Below are 16824 nucleotides of genomic sequence, written 5' to 3'. Positions count from 1 at the left end.
TGAGTCACTTATTTACTTCACTTCTCCAACCTTCACTTTGAAACCTTCCTGCTAGCTTTAACCAAAGCTGATTGCATGCATATATAACTAGCAGATTTAACTAGCATTGCTTGGGTCATTAACTAAATTGTTTTTTTAAAAAAAGGGAAAATGTACATGCTTTATTTAAATGATTTTATTTTTCAAAAATACATTGTTGTTTTTATTATGCTAATTTTATTTCAGAGTTCTTCAAAAGGGGTTTGCTAAAATTTACCCATTTGATATATTTTTAATAATTCGTTTAAAATGGGAATTCAATCAAATGTATTTTTCTTCATCCCTATAAACTATTATCTTTTGCTATGTTTTAAAAAAATGGCTATAGATAATATGCTTTCTTCTAGTTTTCAAACCTTCAGCATTTTCTTCTCACTATCTCAAAATTGGATATCCAAAATTGGTGGACATTTGACAATTTTGAACTTGATCACTCTGGCCATTTCTACACATGCCTCTTCCTCCAGAAGTGGCATGGTAATGAGCAGCCCAGAAGATGCTAATGAGGTGCGGATGTAAATTTCCTGCACCTCATTAGAATATGGCCATGTGATTTGGAGTCTGGAAGAAGCTCTGCCAGACTCCAAAATAGCCGTGTAGACATGCAGTCCATGGGGATCTCCCAGAAAAAAACGTCTCTTTCTGGAAGCTCCCTCTTCCTCAAAAAGGGGCTTCCGGAAGAAGTTTTTTTTTTCTGGGGGATCCCTGTGGGCTGTCCATCTGCTTGCATAATTTGGAGTCTGGCAGAGCTTCTTCCAGACTCCAAATTACATGGCCATATGCTAATGAGGCACAGGAAATTTACATCCATGCCTCATTACCATCTTCCAGGCTGCTCATTACCATGCTGCTTCTGGAGGAAGAGGAATGCGTAGAATGGCCTTTGTGTCTCAGCTCCCCAGCTAATATCAGAGGGGTGTAGTGAAGAAGCATTCATTCATTTTTATAAAGACTTTAGATAACATGGAGACAGCACCACAGAAATATGCAATCAAACAAAAACATGGAATAACAGCCCATTCACTGAGGCTACGTCTACACTACAAGATAAATTCAAATTTATTAATATTGATTTTGTAATGCTGGATTTTATAATTTAAAATATGACTATCGTCACCTCCCCATGTGCTCCTCACAAAGTCGACTTATTGCTGTCACACTCAATTGGCAAACATTGACTATTGCAGCAGTGCATTGTTGGGACCTATCCCACAGATTCCTCATCCCCATTGCATTTTGGGTATTTTTGCTGGTGCTTGACATCATCATCCCACATTGCATTGTCCTCATCCCCCTCCCATTGAAAGCAAACATCCATTTTTCCAGATGGAAGGAAGAAAAACTACTGCATCAACAAAGATCACCAAGTACACAGAAATATTTCCTCTATAACTGAATTGCTTTTTAAAACTGTAGCTGTAACTGAATTATGAAAGATTGTATAAAAAGCACCAGGTGTGTGTCTTCTCAACTGGCCCTCTACCAACTGTTTCCCCTCCCTTGATTACATCTTATGCCTGAAAATAATACAGGGACAATGAGAAGCATGAAGAGTTGATAGTAAAGATTTGGAAAAAAAGAGAGTTGCTAAGGGGAGGGTATTTGGCTTCCCAGTCCATTATACAGCTTCTGTGCACAATCTGTATTCTCAACTGGCCCTCCACCCAATCTTCCCTACCTGAAGGGGTCCAAAATTAGAAGAAAGGGGATAGAAAAATCTAGAAAAAAATATTTTTGTCTTCCCTCTTCACAACACAGGTATTGCTATCATGGGGGGAATGGGACTCACCAAATTTCATTGCCATTGTGGGGCACTTTGGTATTTGCCATTGTGGAACCAGTTGACATGATCCCCGAAATTCTTTTTTGGCAATGGGATTCAGGGTCCATGGCTCGAGAGCCACTTAAACCATTCTTCCCCCCAGTGGCAGACAGGCCCTGAAAATCTTTGCCGCTCGGTGGAGATTTCAATGGGGGGCCAGTTGAAGTAGTCCCACTGGGTGGCTGCAAGCCCCCACAATTCATAGCCAACAGGGGAGACTTCCTCTGGTGGCAGCAAAGCCCCAAAAATCTTAGCTGCCAAGGGAGATTTCCCGACGGTGGCAGAAAGGCCCCAGAAATATTTTTAATGGGTGGCCAGTTGAAGCAGTCCCCCCAAATGCTGCAAGCCTCCAAAAATCTTTCCTGCCCTTGGAGCCCTAACTACACGCAACCAACACATGGTGCTGCCCGGCAGCATGGTCAGCGCTGAGTGGCAGGCACATCCTTTTATTGGGTCAGGGACTAGCCACATGATGGGGTTGGGTGCAGGAAAGACCCCGACGGCGTGGTGCCTGTGGGGAAAGGACGGGGGTGCACCCAAATGTAAACTGCTGATAAGTTTCTTGGTTTCTTATGCAAACACAACCACCACAAGAGACTTGCTGCCACTTGGTGCGGCAAGGCAGCGGCTGGCACCAGGCAGCACATTAAAAAATACCAAGTGTAGAGACAGAACCACAAACTCCATGCTGGGGCTTTTTGTAACAGGTCGATGCGCTCATAGTGCTAATAGCAAAGGACAGAAGACATTTCTCAGCCTTTATACAAACATGACCCTACAGCCATAAGGCTTCCTGGTCCTGATTTGAAATTCATGGTCTTCCTGTTACATAATCCCTGAACACCTGGAGAGCAGCAGCCAGAGTGGAGCACTGAGCGGCATTGTGGGTTACATACAAGACACCTCTGGCAGATAATAAATTCAATTTTAAGCCGCGGTGCTTCCACACTGACCTTTATTTGAAAATTTTAAATTCAAACTTGACGCGACACCCAGCAGATTCTGACAATAGTATGATATCGCTATCGGTGCTCTCTAAATCGAGCTCATGGTATTTACAGTGAAGACAGTCATGTGGTAATAGTGAGCTAACTGCCTTAAATTCAAATTTATCTCATAGTGTAGATGTAGCCTGAGTGAAAAAGGAGGCCTGTGGGGAAAAAATAGCGAATGGTCATTCAACGCTAAATCATAACACAGACTACTAAAGGAAAAGAAGAGGGGTGTGCCATTAAAGTTGAACAGCAATGCAGTTGCCTTTGCAACCTTAATGGTTTTTTTTCATGTAATGTATCACTAGGCATATGTGAAAGCAATTTGTTTTTTAAAAAGGAAAAATAAAAGCTTAACTATGAATGAATTGTTTAAAGCTGCTGCTGCTTGGAGTCCATTAAAGAAAAGAGCGTAACTGTTTCTAGAGGGAGCAACTGCAGCCGAGGCTTTCTTTGTAGACCTCTTCCCACATCATAACCAAAGTGACCAGAGATTATAGTCTGTAGAACACAGAAAGGGAACATGAAGGATGACATTGTTGTCCTTGCATCAGAGAAATATTTTAAAGGTGCTTTGCACACATATGAAGACACACTGTCTCAATTTCTTTCCATGAATTTCACTACAAAGACTTATTATTGGAGAAATGCGGAATCGAGGTGCTCAGAAAAGTCCATGGAAGTGTCAAAGCTAGTATAAACCAAGCCTATTAAAATATCTTTTTTCATTTTACCACTGTGGTTTTTAGCCGTGGATAATGGGGTCATGTGTCAAAGAGACGTGCTGACAAGTGCATTTTAAAAACTGAACATAAGAGATCCGTGCAGCAGCTAAATAGAGATTATTCATGCTAGTGAAAATCAGAATATTCACCTGATTATAAAGTGCATAAGGTTGCATAAAAAGTTAATTATGGTTAGTTAAAAATTCATTATGAATATTCTATCTATCAGATATTATACTTGTAGCAAATGAGATATATGATATATGATTTTTACCACTGGCTGTGTCTACACTAGCAAGTTCTTTCAGAAAACCAGGCCCTTTTTCGAAAGTACATGCAGAGCATCTATACACGAAATACGCTTTCAATCCAAAATCGAAAGAATGCGGCTCTTCTTCAAGAAGCCCTCTTCCGCTCCCAGATCAGAAAGACAGCCTCCTTTTGAAAGCTTCTTTCAGAAAAAACCATGTGTAGATGCTCCACGAGCTCTTTTTTTGAAAGAACAGTCCTCATGGCACTGGAGTTTTCAATCCCTGGCCTGTTCTTTCGAAAGAAGATTTTTTAGAAGAGATCTTCCAGAAGAACTTCTTTTGAAAGACCGCTGTAGTGTACACATAGCCACTATGTTGTATATGTCTACACACATACAGAAAAAATCTTGTCACACTCATCTTTACTCTGGTTGATTTAGAATACTGAATTTCACATGTTTATATTACAGAAGTATGATTATATGATGGAAATAATCTGACTGGATCTCTAAAATCAGTTGATTACTACATTATACCCATGTAATCATATGCAAAGCACACCATTTTATAATGTGTAGTTACTATAGTGACAGATGTCTTATAAATGCAAACATTTAGTGGCTTTTTGGAGTTAATAGATTAACATCCATTTCCCAAGATTCACAGAATTATAGGGTTGGAAGAGATCTCAGGAGTTCAGGTCCAACTCCCTGCTCAAAGCAGGGCCAATCCCAACTAAATCATCCCAGTCAGGGCTTTGTCAAGCCACAACTTAAAAACCTCTAGGGATGGAGATTCCACCACAACTCTAGGTATCCTATTCCAGTGCTTTACTACCCTCCTAGGCCGTGTCTACACTAGCCAAAAACTTCGAAATGGCCCTGCAAATGGCCATGTCAAAGTTTACTAATGAAGTGTTGAAATACATATTCAGCGCTGCATTAGCATGAGGGCGGCCACAGCACTTTGAAATTGACACAGCTCACCGCCGCGCGGCTCATCCAGAGAGGGCTCCTTTTCGAAAGGATCCCGCCTACTTCGAAGTCCCCTTATTCCCATCTGCTCATAGGAATAAGGGGACTTCGAAGTAGCTGGGGTCCTTTCGAAAAGGAGCCCCATCTGGATGAGCCGCACAGCAGTGAGCCTCATCAATTTCGAAGTGCCGCAGCCGCCCGCGTGCTAATGAGGCGCTGAATATGTATGTCAGCGCTTCATTAATAAACTTCGAAATGGCCATTTGCATGCCTAATCGCCAACCTAGACCTCTCCCACTGTAACTTGAGCCCATTGCTCCTCGTTCTTTAATCTGTCAACGCTGAAAACAGCTTCTCTTCATCCTCTTAGTAATTCCCCTTCAGATAGTTGAATGCCATTATCAAATCCCACTTCACCCTTCTCTTCTGTAGACTAAATAAGCCTAAATCCATCATCCTCTCCTCATAAGTCATGTGCTCCAGCTTCCTAGTCATTTTTATTGCCTTCCGCTGGACCCTCTCCAATGCGTCCACATCATTTTTGTATGGGGGAACACAGAATTGGACACACCATTGCAGATGTGGCCTCGATAGTGTCAAATAAAGCGGAATAATCACTTCCCTAGATCTGATGGCAATACTCTTACACTGTAGCAGTGTCTGGGATCCTTATGTCCTAAGTGCAGGACTCTGCACGTGTCATTGTTAAACCTTATCAGATTTATCTTGACCCAATCCCTCCAATTTGTCTAGGTCACTCTGGACCCCATCCCTATCTTCCAACATAGCTACCTCTCACCCTATTTTAGGGTCAGCTGTGAACTTGCTGAGGATGCAATCCATCCCCTAATCCAGATCATTAATGAAAATTTTGAACAAGACTGACCCGAGAACAGACCCCTGGGTGATTCCCACTTGATACCAATCGCCAACCAGAGATTAAGCTGGTGATCACAAGCCAGAGCCCAATGATCTAACCAGCTTTCTATCCACCTTATAGTCCATTTATCCAAGCCATAATTCTTTTACTTGCTGACAAGAATACTATGAGAGACTGTATCAAAAGCTTTGCAAAAGTCCAGATTTATCTCATTCACTGCTTTTCCCATATGCCCAGAGCCAGTTGCTTCATCATAGGAGGCAGTCAGGCTGGTTACATGTGATATGCCTTTGGTGAATCCAAACTGACTATTGCTGATCACTTTCCTCTTTTCCAAGAGCTTCAAAATGGATTCTTTGAGGATCTGCACCATGATTTTTCCAGGAACTCAGGTAAGGCTGAACAGTCAGTAGTTTACCAGATTCTCCTTCTTCCCTTTTTTAAAGATGAGCACTGCATTTGCCTTTTTCCAATCATCCAGGACCTCCCCCAGTTGCCATAGTTTTCAAAGATAATGACCAATGGCTCTGCAATCACATCAGCCAACTTCCTCAGCACCCTCAGATGCATTAGATCTGGCCCCATAGATTTGTGTATGTCCGGCTTTTCTGAATAGTTCTTAACCTCTTCTTTCCCCACTGAGGGCTTCCCACCTTGTCTACATACTGGGCTGCCTGATGCAGCAGTCTTGTAGCTGACCTTGTCTGTGAAGACAGAGGCAAAAAAAACATATTGATTATTTCACCTTTTTCCACGTCATCTGCCTCTAGGTTACTTTCCCCATTCAGTAACAGCCCTATGCCTTCCCTGACCACCCTCTTATTGCTGACATGCCTGTAGATTCCTTTCTTATAGCCATTCACATCCCTTGCTAGATGCAACTCCAGTTGCATGTTGGCCTTCCTGACTGCACCCTTGCATGTTCAAGCAATATATACGATACTCTTCCCTAGTCATCTGTCCAAGTTTCCACTTCTTGTAAGCTTCTTTGAGTGATTTTTCTAAGATTGTTAGGGAGGTTTATCTATTACACATTTAAATAGCAATTACATATGACTTTGCTTAGTTGTATTTTTCTTGTATATGATCTCATTGCCTAAACTACCTGGAAATGCCCTTAAAATGCCAACAGTGTTGATAAACCTTAACAACAGGGCAAAACATGCCACTACTGTTTTAGCTGCATTGTGTGAAAATGGAGGGAAATTACACGCAAATAAGATCTAAATGGAGCCTGAGATTCCAAGGTAGTATTTGCTTTACAGGAGCACTAGAGCTAACACTCACTGAAACATTTAGCTGTCTAATATGTTTGAAGAAAATATGTTCCACTTCATTTAGAATAAATCTAAAACATTGTCTATAATCTGTTGAACTGCCTGTACAGTGAATTGCCTTGTGTGTGCCTCATTGATTTTATTGCCATCTAGTGGATGATTCAAAAGGTAATACAGTTTTAAGAATACAATTAATTAGCTCAGTACTGAGATCCTCTCAATCTATATTGATGCTCCTCTCACTTAAATCACTGATTTTACACTGCGTGAAAGAGAATTTAATCAGCCCCCTCGGTCTTCTCACGGAATTATTTGACTCACAGACTAAACAATGGTATTATTAATGTGGTCTACGTAATATCAATTTTCAAGATCACTGCACTCTATGATTCTGATGTATAATCTTCTTCCAAGTAGTTTACAGAAAATCCACATGATTTTTATTGGAGTGTTTCAGTATGCAATTGGACATGCAGAATGTGTGAGACGGGACTATCTGAGAGGAAAATACATGCTAAATAGCAAGTGAAAAAATGAAATCACCACCACAAATGAGCAAAATAAATTGAGAGTATACAGAAACAGGAAGCATCTCAAAGTAATCACTTAGTGAAGTTAAGGCCAGAGTCTCACTCATATATGCCCAGGGCTCCCAGTACAGTCAATAGAGTTCTTACTATTTGAAACTTACACTGAACCAAAATTTTGTAATGAGTGTCCTTACATTAAGAAGGGGATTTATACATTAGGAGGGTTAGCTTTGTGTTCTATTCAACTGTTCTTCAGCAAAGTACAGCAAAGTACCTCTTGAACTCAGCACCTTCAGGACCTAACTGGTGCTGAACAAGAGAATTTGCTGGACTACAGGAGGTCAATATTGTCCAGCAAATTACTAATACTTTCACTGTTTACTGGGTTCTTAGAAGACCTTTGGGGTAAACACTGAGAGCCAAGACTGGTGGTTGTAAACAAACGTTCTGGAACTGAGGGAAACATGGCCACACCCATGATAAGTGGGCATAAGAACAGCCATACTGGGTCAGACCAAAAGTCCATCGAGCCCAGTATACTGTCTGCCAAAAGTGGCCAAAACCAGGTGCCCCAGAGGGGGTGGACCAAAGAGGTGACAATCAAGCAATCTCTCTCCTGCCATCCATCTCCACCCTCTGACAAACAGAGGTTAGGGACACCATTCCCTTCCCATCCTGCCTAATAGACATTGAAAAACCTAACCTTCATGAATTTATCTAGCTCTTTTTTAAATCCTGTTACAGTCCTACCCTTCACAGCCCCCTCTGGCAAGGAGTTCCACAGGCTGATTGTGCGCTGTGTGAAGAAAAACTTCCTTTTATTTGTTTTAAACCTGCTGCTCATTCATTTCATTTGGTTTCATCTAGTTCTGATCTTATGGAAACAACTAAATAATTTTTCCTTGTTTGCTTTCTCCACACCACTCATAATTTTATGTACCTCTATCATATCCCCCCTTAGTCTGTTTTCTAAGATGAAAAGTCCTGGTCTCTTTAATCTCTCTTCATATGGAACCCATTCCAAACCCCTAATTATTTCAGCTGCCCTTTTTTGAACCTTTTCTAAGGTCAATATATTTTTCTGAAATGAGAAGACCATGTCTGTACACAGTATTCAATATGTGGATGTACCATGGTTTTATATAAGGGCAATAAGATACATTCCGTCTTATTCGCTATCCCTTTTTTAATGATTCCTAATATCCTCTTTGCTTTTAGGACTCCTGCTGCACATTGCATGGATGTTTTCAGAGAACTAGCCACAATGACTCCAAAATCTCTTTCCTAATGAATTATCTCTAAATTAGCCCCCATCATACTGTATGTACAGTTAATGTTATTTTTTCCAAACGTGCATTACTTTACATTTATCCATATTAAATTTCTTTTGCCATTTTTGTTGCCCAGTCACTCAGTATTGTGAGATCCTTTTGATGTTCTTCACAGTCTGCATTGGTCTTAACTATCTTGGGCAGTTTACTGTTATCTGTAAACTGTGCCACCTCACAGTTTACCTCTTTTTTCCAGATCATTTACGAAAAAGTTCAATAGGATTGGCCCTACGACTGACCCTTGGGGAAACACCACTAGTTACCCTTCTCCATTTTGAAAATTTATCACTTAGTCCACCCTCTGTTTTCTGCCTTTTAACCAGTACTCAATCCATGAAAGGCTCTTCCGTCTTATCCCATGACAACATAATTTAGGTAAAAGCCTTTGGTGAGGGGCCTTGTCAAAGGCTTTTTAGAAATCCAAGTACACTATATATACTGGATGCCCCTTATTCACATGTTTGTTGACCACTTCAAAGAACTCTAATAGATTAGTAAGACATGATTTCCCTTTACAGAAACCATACTGTCTTTTGCCCTACAAATCATGTTCTTCTGTGGGTCTGACAATTTTATTCTATACTATGGCTTCAACTAATGTGCCTGGTACTGACATTAGACTTACGGGTCTGTAATTGCCGGGCTCACCTCTAGACCACGTTTTAAATATTGGCATTACATTAGCTATCTTCCAGTCATTGGGTACAGAAACTGATTTAAAGAATAGGTTACAAACCACAGTTAACAGTTCCACAATTTCACATCTGAGTTCTTTCAGAACTCTTCGGTAAATGCCATCTGGTCCCAGTGACTTGTTCCTATTAAGTTTATCAATCAGTTTCAAAACCTCCTCTAATGACACCTCAGTATTGGATAATTCCTCAGATTTGCCACCTACAATGGATGGCTCAGGTTTGGGAATCTGCCTAGCATCCTCAGTCATGAAGACTGAAGCAAAGAATTCACTGAGTTTCTCCGCAATGACTTTGTCATCTTTGAGTGCCCCTTTTGTATCTCAATTGTTTAAGGGCCCTATTGGTTGTTTACCAGGCTTCCAGCTTCTGATGCACTTAAAAAACATTTTGTTATTGATTTTGAGTTTTTGGCTAGCTGTTCTTCAAACTCCTTTCTGGCTTTTCTTACCACATTTTTACATTTAATTTGGCAGTGTTTACACTCCTTTCTATTTTCCTCACTAGGATTTGACTTCCACTTTTTTAAAGATGCCTTTTTATCTCTCACCGCTTCTTTTACATGGTTGTTAAGCCACATTGACTTTTTTTGGGGTCTTTTACTGTGTGTTGTTGTTTTTTTAAATTTGGGGTATACATTTAAATTGGGCCTCTATCATGGTGTCTTTTAAAAGTTTCCAAGCAGCTTGAAAGGATTGTATTTCAGTCACTGTACCTTTTAATTTCCATTTAACTAATCTTCTCGTTTTTGCACAGTTTCCCTTTCTGAAATTAAATGCCACAGTGTTGGAATGCTGAGGTCTTCTTCCCACCACAGGAATGTTAAATGTTATTATATTATGGTCACTATTTCCAAGCAGTCCTGTTACAGTTACTTCCTGGACCAGACCCTGAGTTTCACTCAGAACTGTATCAACAACTGCCTGTCCCCTTGTGGGTTCCTGTACTAGCTACTCCAAGAAGCAATTGTTTAAGGTATCAAGAAATTTTATCTCCACGTCTTGTCCTGAGGTGACATGTACCCAGTCAATATGTGGATAATTGAAGTCCCCATGGTTATTGAGTTTTTTTATTTTGATCACCTCCCTAATCTCCCATAGCATTTCGTAGTCACTATCACTGTCCTAGTCAGGTGATTGATTTTATATCCCTACTGCTATATTCTTATTAGAGCATGTAACTTCTATCTGTAGAGATTCCATGGAACCTTTGAATTCATTTAAGATTTTTACTTCATTTGATTCTACATTTTCTTTTACACATAATGCCACTCTGCTACCTGCACGACTTGTTCTGTCCTTCCAAACAGTTTAACTAAAATCATGCCTGATTACGGATGTTGCTGGATGAGAGCGTTCCAGATTAGTGAGGTTCTACCTGTATTTGCTGGAGTAAGCATATATATAAACATTCTTTAAAAAGTAGGGCTAAATCCTGACCCACTTAAATCAATGGTAAATCTCCCATTGACTCAAGAGGAACTAGGATTTCATTGTTAGTATTTTCTATGTTCCAATTTCTTTTACACTGTGGTAATTACATACATACATACAAGAGAAGTATTACTCATCATTAAATTGCAGTTCTTTCTGTGATGTTTAGCCTACAGGACTGTCCTATAATCGAAATTATCTGGGAATAAATATATTTGAGCAGTGTTAGAAACACTGATAAAGGTTTTAGCTCACATGCCCCTTCTTTTGGGCATGCTGTATGCTTTGGGCTGGGCCCATGGTGTAAGAGTGTGGCAAGGCCTATGGCCTGGGCCCGGGGGTTGGAGTGTGGAAGGGGGTGCAGGATGCAGGCTCTGGTAGGTGGTTGGTATGTAGGAGGGGGCTCAGGGCTGGAGCAGGTTTGGGTGAAGAAGGGAGTGTGGTGATGTAGGCTCTGTGAGAAGTTCAGATATAGGAGGACTCCAGTCCCTGGCCAATGGGAGCTGAAAAGCCATCAATTGGGGTGAAGACAGTGCACTGAGACTCCACGGCCACCCCTACATGTGGTCCAATCACTGCTCTATTCACTAGACCTGACTCCCGTTTAACCAATACGCCTCACGGTCCACATTACAGTCTCTGACAAGTAGCTTATCATCTTCCATCATTGCATTTATAGTCAAACAAATCACAGATATTCTACATACACGCTGAACCCATGTGGCACAGTTTTCTAAAAAGCAGTGAGAGCACAACATGCTGTAGCAGCAGCCACTTTATTACTTTTTTACTGAATTTTTATTCCTTCCCTGGTTTCCATAACAGGAATAACCTAGGAAGAACACACTGACTTCTATAACTGGCATATAACGATAACTAGGGGGAGACTGAGGCCGAGCTCCTCAGAAGGAAATCCAAATACTTTTGAGATCCTTTGGGTGCAGATCTTCTGTTGTTATAAAATGGAGTAGTGCCATGAACTCAATGGAGCTTCACCAGTTTTACATCATCTGAAACTCCAGACAGGGCATTCAGTATGTGAACAGAAAGGGCTTAAGGCCTATTTTCAACAGAGTTTTCTTTTACAGTTTTCAAACTGTAATATACGCCGCATTGTTTCGTGTCTGCAATGGATTATTTTGTTTAGCCTTAGATAAAAAAGAGCCATAGCGTACAATGTAAAGCCACAGAAACATTTAGCGTCTGAAAACATACCAGAAATCTTGGACATAAATCCATGGAAAGGCTCAAAGGCCAACATAATTTTCAAACAGAGCTACACTAACAACTCTCCTAAGCAATCTTAGTGACAATTAACAACAAGGAATTACTCTTAAAATAACAATATTTTTCTTGTACACCTATTAGACGCCAAGGTATTCTGTACGATAAATAGAGCCTAGTAAAATTCTGGAAAAGGAGAAGAGGAAACACAACTTATTTCTGTTCAAAATTATGCTGTATTATATTCCAAACACATTGAAATGTGTCTTGCCCCCCACTACGCCAAATAATGAGATACTGAATGTAGTATACAGAATGTTGAGATATTTATGTAGCATACAGCACAGTCAACTAGAGTGAAATTCTTAGAACTCCTCCCCTCCCCACTCACCACTGCACCTCCACAAGCAACTGATTTTGTTATTCAGGTCAAAGAGAAGCAAAAAAGGCAGGAAGAAACCTGTACTAGTGCAAGATAAATGAAACTGTTAGTGTTAATGGTCCATCAAATTGCATATTATCTGTGTCATGTATTTACGGCATGTTGTTTCTATAGCTTTTAAGGTCAGAGAGGACTATAATGATGCCCTAATTTGACCTCCTGCATAACACAAGCCATAGGAGTTTATTAAGTACTTCCTGTGCCAGCCCACAAATTTAGATTGAGATAGATTTTATTTTTTTAGAAATATATACAGACTTGATTTAAAGATTTCATGTGATGGTGAATCTACCTCACATCTTGGTAATTTTGTTCCTAAGATTAATTACCTTCTCCGTTAAAAACATTTCTAGTTTGCAAGGTCTGTCTTTTACCATGCACTGCATCCTTTCAACTTATGTCTTGGTTTTGACTGAGTCTTTTCATAAAAGTAGTAAGATTGACAACTAAAATACCTTAGGATAATTTGATGCATTATTAACATGACTTGATTCAGTTTTACTGGAATAAAGAGCTAAAATTTAATTTTAACCCTATGACAGTCTGTAACTTTAAATCCCTTAGTTGACCACAAATAATTTTCATGCCCTACGTCTTTGTTTTTATTTCCCAGGCAGAAATGTTGGCCCTTTGTTCCATTAGGTGGGTGGTAGTAGAAAAGCCAGCTTTTTATATCTTTGTGCATCTTGCAATCACCTGTACCTAAGAAAACGTCCTTGGAGCTATGCCAGCTTACACCATGCCTAATCCTTGGTAAAAGATCCCAAAGAAATTAATATAGTACTGCAAAGTTGAAAACTTTGAGTCAGCCTCCAAAAAACCACAAGAACATAATAAGGTTTGGGTTTTTAAAGTAACAAATTTGAAGTTCTTCATTTACGTTCTGATTTTGAATTCTTAGGATTTGTTCTGGTCACATGTTTAAGCTTTTCCTCACAATCATGAGTCATCATTCATGAGCTCCCAGCGTGATGCTGCATCCAAACAGGGTAATGCACTCCTGAGCTGTATAAACTAGGACTCTTGAGTAGAATCACAGAGGTTATATATTACCTTGGTATTTGACAGACGTTCAACTGCTGTTTGAACTGCTGTGACCTATTCTGGCATCCACGATTCAAGAAGGGAGTTGATAAACTCGAGAGGGTTCACAGGAGAGCCATGATAAAGGATTGAAAATCATGATTTTATAGTGCTAGACTGAGTTTATTGGGTCTATTTAGCTTAACAAGAAGGTTAAGGGTGACTTGAACTTATAAGTCTATCAGAAATAAAAATTTGGTAATGGAGTCTTCAATCTAGCAGACAAAGGTATAACAAGGACTGATAGCTGGACATTGTAGCTAGGTTACTTCAGATTTCAAATTGGGTAAAAAAAAAATAACTGTGAGGGGTTAGTAACAACCGCAACAATTTACTGAGGGGTATAGTTTATTCACTGTCACTTTTTTGCTGGCAATTTTTAAATCAAGTGGGTATTTTCCTAAAAGATTTGTTTTAGTTCCAGTAGGAGTGAATTCAGGGAAGTCCTATGGTCTGTGTTATGCAGGAGGTTAGACTAGATAATCACAGCAATGTCACTTTGTTTCTGAATGCTGGGAGTTTGTTAACGAAAGGATACTACCACTCTTTGCACACCCAAAACAATCACTGACCTCAAACATACAGACTCCAGTGTGAATTTTGGGCACAGTGGCACCAATTGGGATAGGAGAGGAGGAAGTCATCCCACACAAACATCAGAATTTTGCACTTGATCAGATTTTTACAGGCCACACAGATGGTGAGCACGGCCCTTTCTTTTCTGAGTATTTGTCCCTTATGAAATTAGTATGGCTGCTGGCAGAGTGGTATTAAGCACTGCTCTGACTACATGGTTGCAATGCATTGGAATTTGATCTGGCCACTCCTCATTTCTGTGAGTGGCACTGAGACATGATACACCAGCCAATGCCACTCAAATTTGGGAATGGCCAGGCCAGCTGATGCTGGGGTCTGGCGCACAGGAAGCCTAATAGTCTATGGCAGAATGTAGGAGAATCGGCTGAGAATGGCACTGCTGGAAGTACCAGGTCATACACTGTGTGGATAAGAGAAAGAGGAGGCTCCCTCGTAAGGGAGGCTCAGGAATGAGGGGAGTAGGAACTGAAACACAAGGGTAGGCAACCAAATACCCACCACCCCCACCAAAAAAGAATTATGCCAATGATGGCAAATGTTTAGACGCAGGAAAAATGTCTGCATATGTTGGTTCATAAATTGCTGCCAGAATTATGTTTGTTCATTCTTTTGAATTTTCTCTACCTTCAACTAGGACATCAATTAACATCTGTAGTATACTTAACAATTTCTGCTTACAATACTTGAAATAACTGCATAGACATTAATTACTGCAACCATGTAAGGCTATCTCCTTCTTCTCACTCACATCCTGCAGCTCCATGGAATTCAATGGCGTTGCAGAGAGGCAGAGGAGGGTGTTGTGTGATGTGTTAAGAAGGATGGAAACTGAAAACCTTCCCAGGTGCAATTTAACATTTGTGGCAGATATGCTGTTGCCACGAAAACATGCATGTTAAGTATATTATTTGCACAATACATTCCTCCAGCATTGCTTAGACCATAATGAAACTCCTTTAATTTGTCGGCTGCTGCTGTTTTCCAATCTGCAGCCATGTCAGTGTATAGAAATATCATTTCCAGGCATCTATGACAGTTTATGGCCAAAATGCCATTTTCAAGAAAAACTAATTTCTTTTCAGGAAATGTAATGCAGTTTTTATATAAATATAAAGATGATGGGGCCTGAATAGTTTAAAATCTAAAGGTGCTTCAGGTTTCATAGATTAAAGGACATTGAGAGCATTTTTTATACTGCAAGATACATTCCCCTTAAAGTATACACAATGCTAAATATTAGCTAATGGTTGGAGCACTCCGCATAGAGTTTAATGCAAGAAGATCACATCCTAATTCAGTTTTGTTTGTATGTGTTCTCATTTCAGTTAGATCCTGGTGCAAATCTTGGATGGAGGGTAATAGAAATTGGTTACGGTTTGTTACCTGATTTCCTTTTTTGTCACTCAACCTACAAATCAATATCCTTGAAAGAATCTTTTTTTTAGTACCATATATTATTACCATTCACATTACCCATTTCCAAAATACTTAAGAGAACTCAGGTGCCATGGGGGAAACAAAGAAGGTAGCACATTAGATTTTGCAATGCTCTGAGAATTTTTCCTCCTCATTTTTAAGCTTTTTTTTTTCATCTTACATACTGAATCCAAAAATAACTTGCATTTCACTGCTGCCATCAAGCAGAGGTCTCTTACATTATTAGACATAAGGTACATTGTAACTAATTAGCCGAGAAAACACTGTCACAAGTATCTACAAGGCAGAGCGGAGATGTGGCAGCAGCAATTTTTTTTCTATCTGTCACAAACTAGGAATACTTCACTTTCCTTACTTCACACTGATCATAGTTTTTCTCTGAAATAAGCTGATTGACCAGAATCGAAACTGAGGGTCTTATTACCAGTTTTCATTGCAAAGGAGGAAGAAACATTTGAAATTCACCATGTGCCACTTTCATTGGTACTCTCCCCAAAAGAGCAGCAGGTCTTCTACTTCAATGGCATAAGGAGGAGGACTAAAATAGGACTGGGTCCAAACGATGTACTTCATGAAGCAAACACCTGCCCATTCATACGTATTTCATGTGAAGAAACAAAGGTTATTTATTTTAATAATATTCCCATTAGGGATGCAAAACCTCTTTTAATTGGTTAACTGGTTAAATTTAATATTTTACAAGTTAAGTGATTAAATGGGGGGGGCACAAACCATGAATGGGGAGCAGACCTGGGCTGCTCCAAAAGGGCTGGAGAGGTCCAGCCTGTGGCAGGCCCCATAGGCTGAAGCAGCCACCTGCCCATGGCAGGCTAACTCATCCGTTTAGAGTAAGGCTTACCCATTAGCCAATTAACCAGTTAAAAATGCACATCCATAGTTCCCATTTACACAAACAAGGAGTAACATTCTGCTTTCAGCTTTATCCAGGCAATACAATTGATTAATATTTTTTCAGGTATAGCAGAGGGCAGAATTTCTCATTTCAAGGAGTAAATACCTTCATTTTGGTAAATACACTAACTATAATGGTACTAAACATGCTATGCATGATCAATGGTAGTTTATACATAAGAT

General features: G+C 39.9%; 1 protein-coding gene across 1 annotated transcript in view; it reads right to left on the bottom strand.

The window, feature by feature from the left end:
- COL9A1 (collagen type IX alpha 1 chain) overlaps positions 1-16824 on the bottom strand; it is a 105704-nt gene that overhangs the window by 74396 nt on the left and 14484 nt on the right. The gene's annotated exons all lie outside the window — the stretch shown is intronic.

Source organism: Carettochelys insculpta, chromosome 3 (assembly GCF_033958435.1).
Source record: "Carettochelys insculpta isolate YL-2023 chromosome 3, ASM3395843v1, whole genome shotgun sequence".
In the NCBI taxonomy this organism is placed as follows: Eukaryota; Metazoa; Chordata; order Testudines; family Carettochelyidae; genus Carettochelys; species Carettochelys insculpta.
This window is presented reverse-complemented; position numbering and strand designations above follow the sequence as displayed.